This window comes from Mustela putorius, unplaced genomic scaffold (assembly GCF_011764305.1).
Source record: "Mustela putorius furo isolate JIRA1106 unplaced genomic scaffold, ASM1176430v1.1 tig00003937_pilon_pilon_pilon, whole genome shotgun sequence".
In the NCBI taxonomy this organism is placed as follows: Eukaryota; Metazoa; Chordata; class Mammalia; order Carnivora; family Mustelidae; genus Mustela; species Mustela putorius.
In genome coordinates, this window is record NW_025422082.1 from 6,345,899 (window position 1) to 6,359,896 (window position 13,998).

Below are 13,998 nucleotides of genomic sequence, written 5' to 3' on the forward strand. Positions count from 1 at the left end.
TAATCCAGTAAGCCCGAAGTCTTCTAAAATTAAAGTTTAGGGAAGAGTGTAAGTCATTTTGAAAAGTGAATCACCACAGCATTGCCAGGCCAGAAAAACTTTTGAAAGGAAACAACTCACAAAGATATAAATTCTGACTTTTGGTAGTATTTAGTTCACTTCATGTCCAATAAATGTGCAGTTTATTCTTCAGTATTCAGGCTGGCTATGGGGACTCTTCTCATATAGACTTACAGAAATAAACTCCATATTCTACAAGGGCCTAAAGAAGGACATTTGGAACAACTCGTTCCAGGCCAAAAGTCATATTTATACTACATGGATTGGAATACAAAAGGGTTTTGGGGACACATAGAGCAGGATTTGGAAGGATGGAAGGAGAGGGAAGGACTATTTTTGATCCTCTAGTATATGCCAGAAAATGAGAGGTGTGCTTGCATATACGCTGTCTCGTATCATCACCCCCGCAGAGCCATGGGGCAGGCAGTGTGATCCTAGTTTTGCTAACGAGGAAGCTGAGGCTAGGCAGGATAGTGGCTTGCTCGTGGCCACTCAGCCAGTGGAGAAAAAATGGAAGAATCTTGCATGAATCCCAGCATTTTTGCTTGAACAAAGGGATGAATGGTATTGTCATTTGCTGATATAAAAAACTTGCATGGGAGCATCAGTTTTGGGGTGACTGAAAAGTTTATTATGGGCACTTTGGGTTGAGCTTTCTGTGAGATATCCAAATAGGCAGCTGTCTAAACCTCAAAAGAGGACATATATAAGTGAGACATGTCAGCATATAAACAGGTACTAAAAGCCAGGCTCAGGCTGAGCGTGTAAACTGGCGCAGGTTCTACAGATAGAGGTGACCATGTAGTTTGTCATCCAAACCAGACACTTAAGAACAAGAGGTATTATTGTTAATAACTACACCGGGACAGGGTCCTTGGCAAACTAGAGCAATTGTGTCTTCTCTCTCTAGAAGGTAATCTGGCAATATTTGAAAATGACAAATGCACATGTTCATTCACACACTTCTGGGAATTTATCCTGCAAATTAACTATACGTATTCTCACATATGTGTAAACATGGCACATTTATTAAGTATTAACTACATTATTATTGATAATGGCAAAAAATAGAAAACAACATAAATGTCGATAAATAGGGAAATGGCCAAATAAAATATAGACCCACAAAAATGGAAGGTATGAAAGGGGGGAAAAGCACCGCCCCCTGGGCTTGGGGACACAGCCAGAGAGTGGGGTGACCCCGCAGCCTCTGCCACAGCTGGACCCTGGGCTTCTTTCCTGGTCCTTACTCTTCCTGCTCTTGGGGTGGGGAGCACCTCCCTCTTGAGAGAACCCTTTAGAGCTTGGGCTCTGTTCTGGGTTTAAAGGAAAAAAAAAAAAAGGGAATACAATATGGTCATTAAAAGCCAAACTTCTAGTTACATGCATTGGAAATCTTTAAGATGTATAATTATGTTTTTTTATAAGTGTGTAGCATTTGTTACTGCTTGTGGAAAAGGGGCCAGAAAATAATTTGTGCATGCATATATAAAAACTACCTCTGGGAAAATACACAAGAAATTGGTAAAACTGATTACCTACAAAGAAGGAAATTGGGTGGCTATAGAGCAGTTTCCAGAAGGAAACTTTACAGCATACTTTTGTCTATCTTGAATTTTGAATCATTTTAAAATATTACTTCTTAAAGAAAAAAAAATTAACTTAAAATTAAAGATCAACCAGTAAAATAAACTCAGCCTGAACTTTAACCTATAGAAGAGATGGATTGTGAAGTTGGTCATTATTTTTCTTACAAGGTGAAAACCATAAACACTTAGATCATGCAGGAAAAACAGTACTTCTCATGCATGGTGACCAAGATATCCTCTGGTGGCCACCTTGCCTGGGTGGCCCAGTCGGTTAAGCATCGGCCTTCAGCTCAGGTCATGATTCTAGGGTCCTGGGATCGAGACCCAAGTTGGGCTCCCTGCAGGGAGTCTGCCTCTCCTTCTCCATCTGTGTGCTACTCCCCCTGCTTGTGCTTTCTCTCTCTCTCTTTCTTTCTGTCAAATAAATAAATAAATAAATTCTTTAAAAAAATATCCTCTGTCAAACCAACAGACTGACACTAAAAAAAAGATGGAAAAATGCCATCAATCAGCATTCCAGATGAATACCTAGAAAAGGGCAATAATAGCATCCAGATGGACAGTGAATGTTAGAAAAGAGACTCCATGCACACTTGTACCCAGTACACCAGGATGGCACGGCTACCTGTCTGCTCCTGCGTGAGTGAATAGAAAATCAAACCACAAACCAATACAAATGTTCTGCAAATGTAAAGTTAAAGAGTATAGAGGCCAAGATGCAGAGAAAGAGCATATAATTTAAAATAATTTAAAAGTAAAAGGAACTGATTAAAATGTTAGGCTGAAATTTTAAAAAAGAGTAATGTGAAATAAGAAAAAAGATATATCTATCACTCTATATATACACATACACATATACATACACACACACACATATACACACAAACATCTATATATACACAGTTTCTGGCTGAAATTAAAAGTTGTAAGGGCACCTAGGTGGTTCACTGGGTTAAGCCTCTGCCTTTGGCTCAGGTCATGATCTCAGGGTCTTAGGATCAAGTCCCACATCCAGCTCTCTTCTTAGCATGGAGCCTGCTTTCCCCCCTCTCTCTGCCTGCATCTCTGCCTACTTGTGATCTCGCTCTGTGTGTCAAATTTAAAAAAAGAAAATCTTAAAAAAAATGTTGTAAAAAGTTTCAGCCTTCATGGATAGCTGGTACCAGGCTAGTCCTTCTTTCTTAAACAATGAGGAAACTAGACAAAATACATGAAATGACTCCTTTCAGACACTGGAAAGGAGCAGAGAAGGACTGTGACAGTGAAGGAAAAGAAACAGTGGGAGAAATCGGGGCCCTACAATTACTGTGGCCTTCTGCCTGAAGGCACTTTCAGGACCTCAGCACAGTGAGGAGGAGCTCAAGCAGAACAGGGTTGTCTCGCGGGGTTGAGGAGACAGAGATTGGAATATACATGGTCTAAAGTGGCTGGAAGTTGTGAGTCAGACTATTGGAGAAAAAGAAGCAATGCAGAGAGAGAGAGAGAGAGATGCAGAAATCTTCAGAGGAGTGTCTTAGAGTCTGATGTTAATATTAAGCTATCCATATATAGGATGCAATTCCACGAAGCCATATAAAATCTCCTGGTAAAGCTGAAAAACTGGCAAAGCTCACAAGACGAGAGAGATTTTCAACTTTCAACCAGCCAAAGAGAAGAGACATTGTTGAACAACTAGGCATTCAGTAGATACTCCAGAAGGGTCATGTTTTAATGGGAGGGCTAACTCAACCCAAGAAAAAAAGGCTACTCCAGATTTTCCCTTACAAAGCTTAACCAAATCCACAAAGGATCAAGCTGATCCTTTTCCAAATAAAAAGCAACTCTCTTTAAAGACAACAAAATCCAGACACTCAATAATGTTATATTCAGAATATCTAGGATCAAATAAAAAAAATGACTAGACATATAAAGGAGCTTGAGTATATGATCCATAACCAAGAAAAGAATCAGTTGGTAGAAACAGACCAGAAATTATAGAGATAATGGGATTAGGAGAAAAAGGCTTTAATATAGCTATTATAAAGATGTTCAAGGATTTAGGGGGAATTATGAACATAATATGGAAAGAAAAGGGTATAAAAAAGAATCAATTGGAAATTCTAGAACTTAAAAATGCATTATCTGAAATTTAAGAATTAAATGTGCTCAGCAGAATATTACATGCAGAGCAAGAAGAGATTGGTAAATTTGAAGACAAGGCAATAGAAACTGTTCAAACAATAGAAAGCAAAACATTGAGAAAAATGAATAGAGTTAAGTGGCTCACAGGACAATATCAAATAATCATATAAATGCAGTCTCTGAAAACATTGCTCAAGTTTTTAAAAATACCTAAACACATTGAGGAATACACTATATTTATCTGTCAGAAGACTCAGTATTGAGACATTCATCTTCCCTAAATTAATCCATAGATTCAACACAATCAAAATCTCAAAAGGCTTTTGCTAGGAATTGACAAGCCAATTCTAAAATTTATACAGAAATGCAAAGATCTAAAATAGCCAAAATTGTTTTTTGAAAAAGAATAATGTTGAAAGGCTGATTTCAAGACCTATTATAAAAGCTCAGCTTAAGACCAGTGTGGTATTGGCATAAAGGTGTATATATATATATAGATTAATGAAACAGAATACAAGAAATAGGCCCACATCAAATACAAGCTCAAGCTATTTTGACAAAAATGCCAAAATAAAACTCAATGTGGAAAGAAAAATCTTTTCAATAAATGGTTCTGGAACAATGGATATCCTTATGAGATTGGGGAGAAAAAGAACTTTTCACCCTTATTTCAAACCAAACACACAAATCCTAAAATAGATCATAACTTATATATAAATCTAAAATTCCAAGTTCTAAGAGAAAAGAAAAAGAAAATCTTTGCAACAGTCAACCAGTCAACATTGGAGAAGCAAAGATTTCTTAAACCAGATGCATAAAGCACTATCTGTAAAATTGAAAAAGACTGGCAAATTAAATTCGACAAAAATTAAAAATTTCGCCTATCCAAAAGACATTTGAATTTTATATCCATATATAAAAAAAACCCAACCCAACCCAACCCAAACCAAAACCAATCCCAAACAACTCCCTCACCTTAGACCTAAGCCTCAGACTTTTACAAAATTTAACTCCAAATGGATCATTATACAAATTTTAGGAGAAAATATTCTGGATCTAGGACTAGGTAAAGAGCTCTTAGACTTGAAACCAATAGTACAATCCATAGAAGGAAAAACTGATAAATTGGACCCCATTAAAATGAAAATTTTCATTCTGCAGAAGACCCTCTTAAGTGGAGGAAAAAACAAGCTACAAACTGGGAGAAAACATTTGCAAACTTCTTATCCAATCAAGAACTATTATTTAGGGTATATGAAGAAGTCTCAAAAGTCAAAAGTAAAAACAAAACAAAACAAAACAAAATCCACCAAAAATTCATTTAGAAAACGAGCAAAAAAATCACAAAGAACATTTCACTGAAGGTGACATTTAGAAGGCAAAAAGGCACATGACAAGATATTCAACCTCATTAACCATTAGGGACATGCAAATGAGAACTACAATGAAAATCACTACATACCTATCAGAATGGCTAAAATAAAAACCAGTGACAAGATCAAATGCTGGCAAGGAGGCAGAGAAACTGGATCGCTCGGACTTTGCTAATGAGATTATAAAATGGTACAGCCACTTTGGAAAATGGTTTGGCAGTTTCTTATGGTACCAGGCATGCAATTATCATATGACCCAGCAATTGCACTCCTGGGCATTTATCCCAGAGAAATGAAAATTTATATTCACATCAAAACCTGTACATGAATGTTCATAGCAGCTTTATTCATAATATCCTCAAAGTGGAAACAACCCAGATGTCTTTCTATGATTGAATAGTTAAACAAACTGGTATGTGGAATACTACTCAAAATTAAAAAGCAACAAACTACAGATACATGCAACAACTTGAATGAATCTCAAGGGAATTACGGTGTGTGGGGGGAAAAATCCCAAGAGATTGCATCCTATATGATTCCATTTTCGTGACATTCTTGAAATGAACAACACTGAGATGGAGAACAGATGAGTAATTGTCAGGGTATGGAGACAGTGCATGGGTAGGGGAAGGAAGATCTGTGGGTATGGTTATAAAGGACAACACAAGGGAGCCTTGTGTTCTGCATCTTGATTACAGATCCATGAACCCACACAAGTAATAAAATTGTCTAGAACCAAATCTACACACACACAAAGAAGTATACATAAAACTGGGAAAATCTGAATATGATGGGTAGACTGCACCTATGTCAATTTCCTGGTTGTAATGCAATACTATAGTTTTACAAGATGTCACCACTGGGGGAGACTGAGTAAAGGGTACAAGAGATCTCTCTCTACTATTTTTCACAATTGTATGCAAGTCTACAATGACCTCAAAATAAAGGTTTAATTTAAAACAAAAGTTACTTCATTAAGAAACTGAGAAGGCAAGCCATAGACTGGGAGAAAATATTTTTAATGGATATATATGACAGTGGAATTGTATCTGGAGTAAATAAAGAATTTCAAAACTTAATAATAGTAAGACAAACCACCCAGTGAAACAATGGGCAAATAATTTGAACACACATTTTGCAAAAGATGATAAGTGACAAATACAATGGGTTTTGAAAAGATGCCTCACATCATTAGTCATCAGGCAAATATAAATTAAAACCACAACGAGATAGGCTATACACCCATTACAATGGATAGAACCAGAAAATCTGAAAATACCAGCTATTGCTGAGGATCTGGAGCAACTGGAAATCACATACATCGCTGGTGTGAGTGAAAATGGTACAGCAAATTTGGAAAACAATTTCATCTTTTTAAAAAAATAAAATCAAATACATTTTTATTATATGATCCAGCAACTCCATTCCTAATTCCAATTCCATTCCATATTCAACAGAAATGAACATGTAAGTCTACAGAAAGATATATGTGAATGGTCATACTGTTTTATTCATAATATCTCAAAAAATAGAAGTACAAATGTTTATCAACAGGTGGATGAGTAAATCAATTATAGTATATTCATACAATGGGATACTACTTCTCAATAAAAAAGAATGAACTGACACATGCAACAACACAGATGAATCTCAAAAGCATTATGCTTGATGAAGAAAGATACAAAAGATTGCATACTATATAATTCCACTTATATGAAATTCTAGAAGAGACAAACTAATTTATGGAGGCAGAAAGCAGAGCAGCAGATGCTTGCAGTCAGGTGGAAGCACTGACTGCAATGGCCAGGAGAATGTGTTTAGGGATGATGGAAACATACATCTCAATTGGAGTGGTGTGAATTCACCAACACTCATCACACTGTGTACTTTAAATAAGCATAAAGACTGGAAACCATAAAACTCCTAAAAGAATACATAAATGTAAATATTTTTTGACATGGGTCTTGGCCATATTTTTTTTATTATGACACCTAAAATACAGGCAACAAGATAACAAACAAGTGGGACTATATCAACTACAAAGTCACGAACAATGCAGTGAAAAGATATCTTATGGAATGGGAAAAATATTTGTGACTCATATATTTGATAAGGGATTAATATTTCAAATCTTATAGAGAACTCATGTAACATACATATTATGAATAGGCATTTTTCTGAAACTATATGAATGGCCAACAGGTACATGAAAAGGTGCTCAACATCACTCATCATTAGTTGAAGTACAAATCAAAACCACAATAAGATATCATCTCAAGCCTGGTAGATGGCCATGATTAAAGAGACGAGATGACAAACCATAAATCTTCTAGAAGAGAATAAGCAGTAATCTCCTTGTCATCAGCCACACAACACTTTTCTAGATAAGTCTTTTCAGACAAGGGAAACAAAAGCAAAAATAAACTACAGGGACTACATCAAAATAAAAAGCTTTTGCACAGCAAAGGAAACCATCAACAAAATGAAAAGACTACTGAATGGGAGAAGATAAATACTGTATGACTTCACTGATATCTGAAATTTAAAAAATAAAAAACTCCCCAGTAGTGGGGAGAGGGGTGGGAGGGGTGAGGTCAAAAGGCACATACAAGAGTAGTCAAAAGACACAAACTTCCAGTTATAATACTGGGCATGTGATGTACAACAAGCTAACTATAATGAACACCGCCACGTGATATATAGGGGAGTTAGGAAGAGAGTCAATCCTAAGAGTTCTCATCACAGTGAAAAAATATTTTTCTTTCTTTGTATCTATATGAGATAATGACTGTTAACTAAACTTATTGTGATAATTATTTTACAATGTATGTAAATCAAGCCCCCCACGTAGTACACCTTAAGCTTACACAGTACTGTGTGTCAATTATGTTTCAACAGCACTGGGGGGGAAAATAATAGCCTATATAATAAAAAGGAAGCTGGGTACAATTTGGGAGCACAACCCTTTCAGTTCTTGATAAATGATAAACAAGGCATGCATAAGGCTGGAGAATCTTAGTAATGCAATAATATTGATTAATAAATATCTTTCTACCCTAAATCTTCACCTTTTCCTCCAATATCCTGAACTATTTATTTAAATGGTCACACGTTAGGCTACAGAGAAAATGGATTTAAAAAAAGCTTGAATCAGAAATTGTACAGTCCACATTCTGAAATAATGCAAGAAAAAATAGAAATTAATGGCAAAATTATAAAATAAAAGTCCCCATTGCTTAGGAATTAGAATGTACAGTACGTAATACTTGGGTCGAGATGCAAAACTAAAATTAAGAATATTCTGTCAGTTGCATGGTTAAGCAACAAAACCTGATCAGATTATATGAAACAGAGGGATATATTGAGATGATCCTGATGTAACACAAGGAACTGAAAGTCAAGAAGATGCCAGGTGTCTCAGGAAAGCCGAGGAGGGCTGTTCCAGGACTCTCACACTGGGAGCTCATGAGTTTTCACTAAGGCTTTAGCTAACCCTGGAAGTAGCGGGTTCAGTAGACAAAAACAATAGCTCATAGATGAGAAATTAAAAAACATTAAATCATTTCATTTTTAATAAGTGAAAAGGTAAATAAATTTCACTTAAGTTAAAACAGGAAACATCTCCACTATACCATCCCCCAAAAGGAAAGAAATAAGAAAAAAATAATAAAAGCAAACTGAAATTTTAATAGAGAATTAGTATTAAATCTAAGAATTGATTCTTTTTTTTTTTTTTTTTTAAGAAAGAGAGAGAATGCATGAGTGGGATGGTGTAGGGGAATGGGGAGGAAGGACAGAGGGCAGGAGAGACTGAATCCCAAGCAGGCTCCACACCCAGTGCAGAGCAGACATGCAGCTCAATTTCACAACTTTGAGATCACTATCCAAGCCAAAATCCAGAGTCAGATGCTCAACTGATGAGCCACCTGGGCACCCCTAAGAACTGATTCTTTGCAAAAAATGATCAAGTACCAAATCACTAAAAGTTTAACCAAAAAATATGCTTTTTTTTTTTTTTTAAGTTTTTATTCATCCACCCATGTGACAGGTAGAGATCACAAGTAGGCAGAGAGGCAGGCAGAGAGAGAGAGAGAGAGGGAAGCAGGCTCCCCACTGAGCAGAGAGCCTGATGCGGGGCTTGATCCCAGGACCTCGAGATCATGACCCAAGCCGAAGGCAGCGGCCTAACCCACTGAGCTACCCAGGCGCCCCGAACCAAAAAATATACTAAACTAGACCACCAGAGAAATCTAGTAGGAACTCTTTGTAATTCTATGCTAATCAATTTGAAATTCTCAATGCAATGGTCATTTATGCAGAAAAATTTTAAGTAATAAAATTGACAAAAGAGGAAATAAAAATTCTTAATTAGTCAATAAATTATGAGTAAAGCAGAAGGTGTCAGAATATTACCTCTAACAAAAGCTCCAAACCCAAAAGTTTGATGAACAAGTTTTAAATGGTTTTTAAGAAAAATAATTCCTGTTACATAGCTAGAAAATAAGGAAAGTTTTCTAATTTATTTTATGATTCTACATATCCCTCAAGAATATAAACTTGGTACTTGTAAAACTGAAAAATATAAGCCAAAATTACTTTTGACTTGAGTACAAGTCAAATACAGCAGCTTGTTCAAACAAAGAACACAGCAAAACCAGGAATTCTAAAATGGTTGGCTGATAGAACATCTATTGATATAATTCATTATCTTCATAAACAGAAGAATGAGTTGCATGATTATCTTCCTAGAGGCCAAATCCACTTGACAATTTTCAATGTTGCTGTTGATTTTTCACAAAAAAATGTTAAAACAAAACTTCTTAGCAAAAAGAATAAGAGACTTCCTTAATGAGAGAAAGAATATTTATGTCTAATTGGCAGATATCACATTTAATTGGGCAACCTGGATATTAAAGTCCGACCTAGGCATGGGAGCTTGCTCTCATCACAACTTTTTAATATTTTCCTGGAACTCTTAATCAACAGTACATCAACAGAAAGAAATATGGAGTATAAATATTGGAAAGGAGAGAAACACTGTGATTTGCCTCAGAGGTTATGAGAATAATATTCTTGATGGGCTCAGGCTTTTGGAAACCAAATTCTCCTTATTTTCTGTTTTTTTGCCTAGTTCATTTCTCCCCTGGGGCAATGAGCAACAAGGACTTCTATCTGCTTCAAGTAGAGAGGGAAGGAAAAGGGTTATATACAGAAAAATAAGACAAGAGGAACTGGGAACAGCTCAAAAATATTACTGCACACATTCACACACACACAGAACACAAATCTAGAGAAAAGGGTAACAGGTCATATACCAGGACGTATTCCTTGACAGTAAAATAACAATTGATGTTTTTCTTTATGCTGTTTTACAATATCCAAATTTTCTACAGTGACCATTTATTACTCATGTAGTAGGGAAAATTTATATTACTGAAAAAGAAGAGGCAAATGAGGGGATTGTAAGAAACCATACCAGAGCTGTGAGGTGTTGGGAAGCAGAATCCAAGGGCAATGGGTTACCGTGGTGTATTGAAAGAGCTGTGACTCTACCTACAAATCTGGATGCATTTCTGGTTGTGCCATTGATAAGCCTGTTAACTGCAGGGAAATCCCTTAAATCTCTGAGCCTCAATTTCCTTTGGGGAAAACTCCAATGCCCTGCTCTTCATGTTCCCACCTTGAGGGGCTTCCCTAGAGATTTAAGGTCTTCCTTTGCTAGACACTGGGGCTTATGGTTCAAGTCACCATACATCACAATTTGCCCAGTCCCATTAATGCTCTTTTCTCATGATATTTATTCATTTCTTCCCTTTTCACTCTCAAAACTCTCTTGGCCTAAACACTAAATTATGTGGTCACTCTACCCATGGCAGTTTTGTCCATGGGAAAATGGCCATTTTCATAGTTTTAAATAAACATGGACTATAACAAACTGTGACTGTCAGAATGAGAAGTCTGCTGGGGTCTTGGTGAAGCCATGTGCCTCTGTGTCTTCTGCACATCACCTGTAACTACCCAGGCATGAGGAATTATTGTCACCTGTCAGGCATCAGTAGGCATAACTGTGCTTGCAGCTTTGACTGTGAATCACAGACAAGTGTGCAGGCCAAGAATTTAAATTGTGTAGTCAGCACTCATCTATAGAGCCCCAAGGTGTCTTGTGCCAGGCACAGGTAGATCAGATGTCTCAGATGTCATCTCACTGTGTTGCTTTGGATCTCATTCGGAGCTAAGGGAGAGAGAAGAGGGATTCAAAGCCCAGTTGGATTCACCTGGCTTATTCACACTTTCCAGAAGTCAATCCAGTTTGGCTCTGATTTGTTAAATACACAAGCACCAACCAAGATTTTAGATTTTAGGACCTATATTGTGAGTTAATCCGCAGATTTTTCTCCTTCCCTCAAATAGTGCTGGCCTCTGGCAACACTGAATACTGCATTCTGAAAAAAAGAATTGTGATAAGTTAACTTCTTTGGTGGCTGGAGATTCCTTGTGGTTCTAAATTTTGCGGAATATGGGCCTGATGCGATAATAATCTTATGTGTTCCATTAACTCTTTGAACTCTTTAAAAATGGGGCTCCTGAGAGACCATGAAGAAGCCACACCCATTCCCATGGAAGACAGCCCAGTCTGCAGCTGCTAGAGGCCAAGACCCTCTGTTTGAGACTGAGCAGGACTGGAAATGGAGAAATGAAATTTTGGATATGAATTCCTTTGCATATCAAGTCTCAGGAAAAACTAAAAATTCGAATTCATCTTTAATTTCTTTGGACTTTTAACCTCACAAGTTAAGGAAATTTAACGTTGGACTTTACTTCTGTTGGACTGAAACTTCTTTGGACTTTCTTTAGAAGAGTATTATTTAATTTTTGGACTTCAAGATCTCCTTTGGAATTTCCTAACGGGCAGGAGTTCATATTCAAATTTGGTCCCCTCTATGTTGCTGGCATGATGTAATTGAGTATATTGTTATTTTACCACACTGCAAAACTTCTGAAAAGAATTATATCAAAGGACATGGCTGAACAGTCTTGTGGGGAGGAAAGCAGAATCACAAGCGCATTTGCACTTAAATTAAGGTAGTCTTTAGATCCATTCAGAGTCTCCGGAGGGCAAATTCCAAACTGTCCACCTGTGATCCCAGAAGAATTTTCTAAAGGCGAAGTGGCTAGTACTGGAGGGCTGATCTTATAAAGTGGGAGCAGCAATGCTATGAGAAAAAGCCTTCTTAGGACAAAGAACCCCATCTGTGATGACCATGAGCTTGGGGGTTAAACTCAGTACTTTGAACAAAAGAGCCGCGATATATCAGGAGAAATCACCTCCCGTCCTCTCCTCGTGTTTCTATGAGTAATATTGTGGGCTCTCCCGCCCCCTCACCCACTCATCCCCGCAGGAGGATGGAATTACCCACTCATGAAATGTCAGCCTTTAGCAGATGCTTCTCAGTTGCAGGGAGCTCACCTACCTTAAGCATGAGCTTGTGCTCCTCCTGGATTCTTGATAATTGAAATCTGCTGTAAAGACCCGAAATCGTGCTTAAATGGGCGGCCCCGGGTCTATGCCGATCTGAGTTGTGTGTGTGCCTGTGGGGAGTGGGGCAGGAATGCTAACCGACTTCTTGCCTACGTCAGCCACTCTGCCTGGTAACTTTTATCAGTAACAAAGCTGACGGTTTCCTCTTCACTTGCCTGGCACCTGTAGGTTTTAAACTTGGGCAAGAACAGGGATATTTGTTTAGTCCATAGAACCCCCAAGAAACCTCACCTTTAAAGGCTGAAATAAGCACCGCTACCACACAGAGCTGTATCGGAAAGTTAAGCAAATAATGGATGTGAACATATTTTGTGGATTCCTGATGATGATGTAATTTGGCCAAAGACGGTGGTTAACCTTTATTAGTTCTAAGATAAGCATCGCCCACTTTGAAACCAGAATTTAAAAGGGCACTGCAGGCTGTCAAGTACTGGTAGAGTGAGTGGGCACCACTTACTCTCTCCCTACTCCGTGCTGGGCACTCAGGACAGTTTCCTACTCTGGGCATCTCCGGCTCTTTCGACAGGACAGCTTTCCTCAGACCGTGAGGGGAGAGGAAGTCCGTGAGAGAACGCTGCAGTGTGTGCCGAAGGGAGGCCCCGGGTGCCCTTTCTGCTAAATACAGAATAAATACATTTGCTATTGACACTGCCTCATGCAAAAAGAGCTGGGGAGGAACCGTTCCCGCTCCGCACTCTTCTTCAAGGTTGGAAAGGGGCATCGCTCACCCACCTCTTCTCTCTGAACTGGATATCTCTGTGTGTCAACTTCCCATTAGCTATTCTGCCGACAGGGCCGCCGGCCCCAGCTGCCCCGTGCACCCTATCCCCCAAGCAAAGATAATGAGACAGTGCTACTTATATAACCTGGTCTGATTAGAGTCTCAGATCTTTGCACCTCAACAGCTGTGTGTTGTCACCAATGGAAATTTTTAACTCGTCTGCCAATTCCCAGGTCGCCCAAATAAGTGGCTGAAAGAGTGGTTGCTGTTTCATCGTTTATTAGAACGGAATTTAGGTTCTGATAAACCCTAATGCTGAAAATTAGCTCCGAGGAAACTGGCTGCAGTTCCTGGTCTCTGGCTGATAGGAACAAGTAGAATTTATTCAGGTGGGTTTTTTTTTTTATCCTGTAGCCAGTTCAGCACACAAATTACTTCAGAGCTATTTTTAAAAACGTAATAAGACCAATACTTAGGAGAGCCAGATGCAGTGTGAGGAGGATCAGAAAGCATCTATTATGGGCTCGAAGTTCGCTCTCCCACAAAGCCTCGAATGATATTGAAAAATCTCTTCCTGGTCTTCCTGGTGGCTTA

The 13,998-nt window shown here is 38.1% G+C and overlaps 1 long non-coding RNA gene across 1 annotated transcript; it reads right to left on the reverse strand.

Moving 5' to 3' along the window:
• Window positions 1-11,492: 11,492 nt before the first annotated feature.
• LOC101687067 lies at window positions 11,493-12,737 on the reverse strand. Its single transcript, XR_200253.3, has 2 exons — window positions 12,616-12,737; window positions 11,493-11,586 (listed from the first exon to the last, which is right to left on the reverse strand). It is a non-coding gene; the product is annotated as an uncharacterized LOC101687067 (long non-coding RNA).
• Window positions 12,738-13,998: the final 1,261 nt, after the last annotated feature.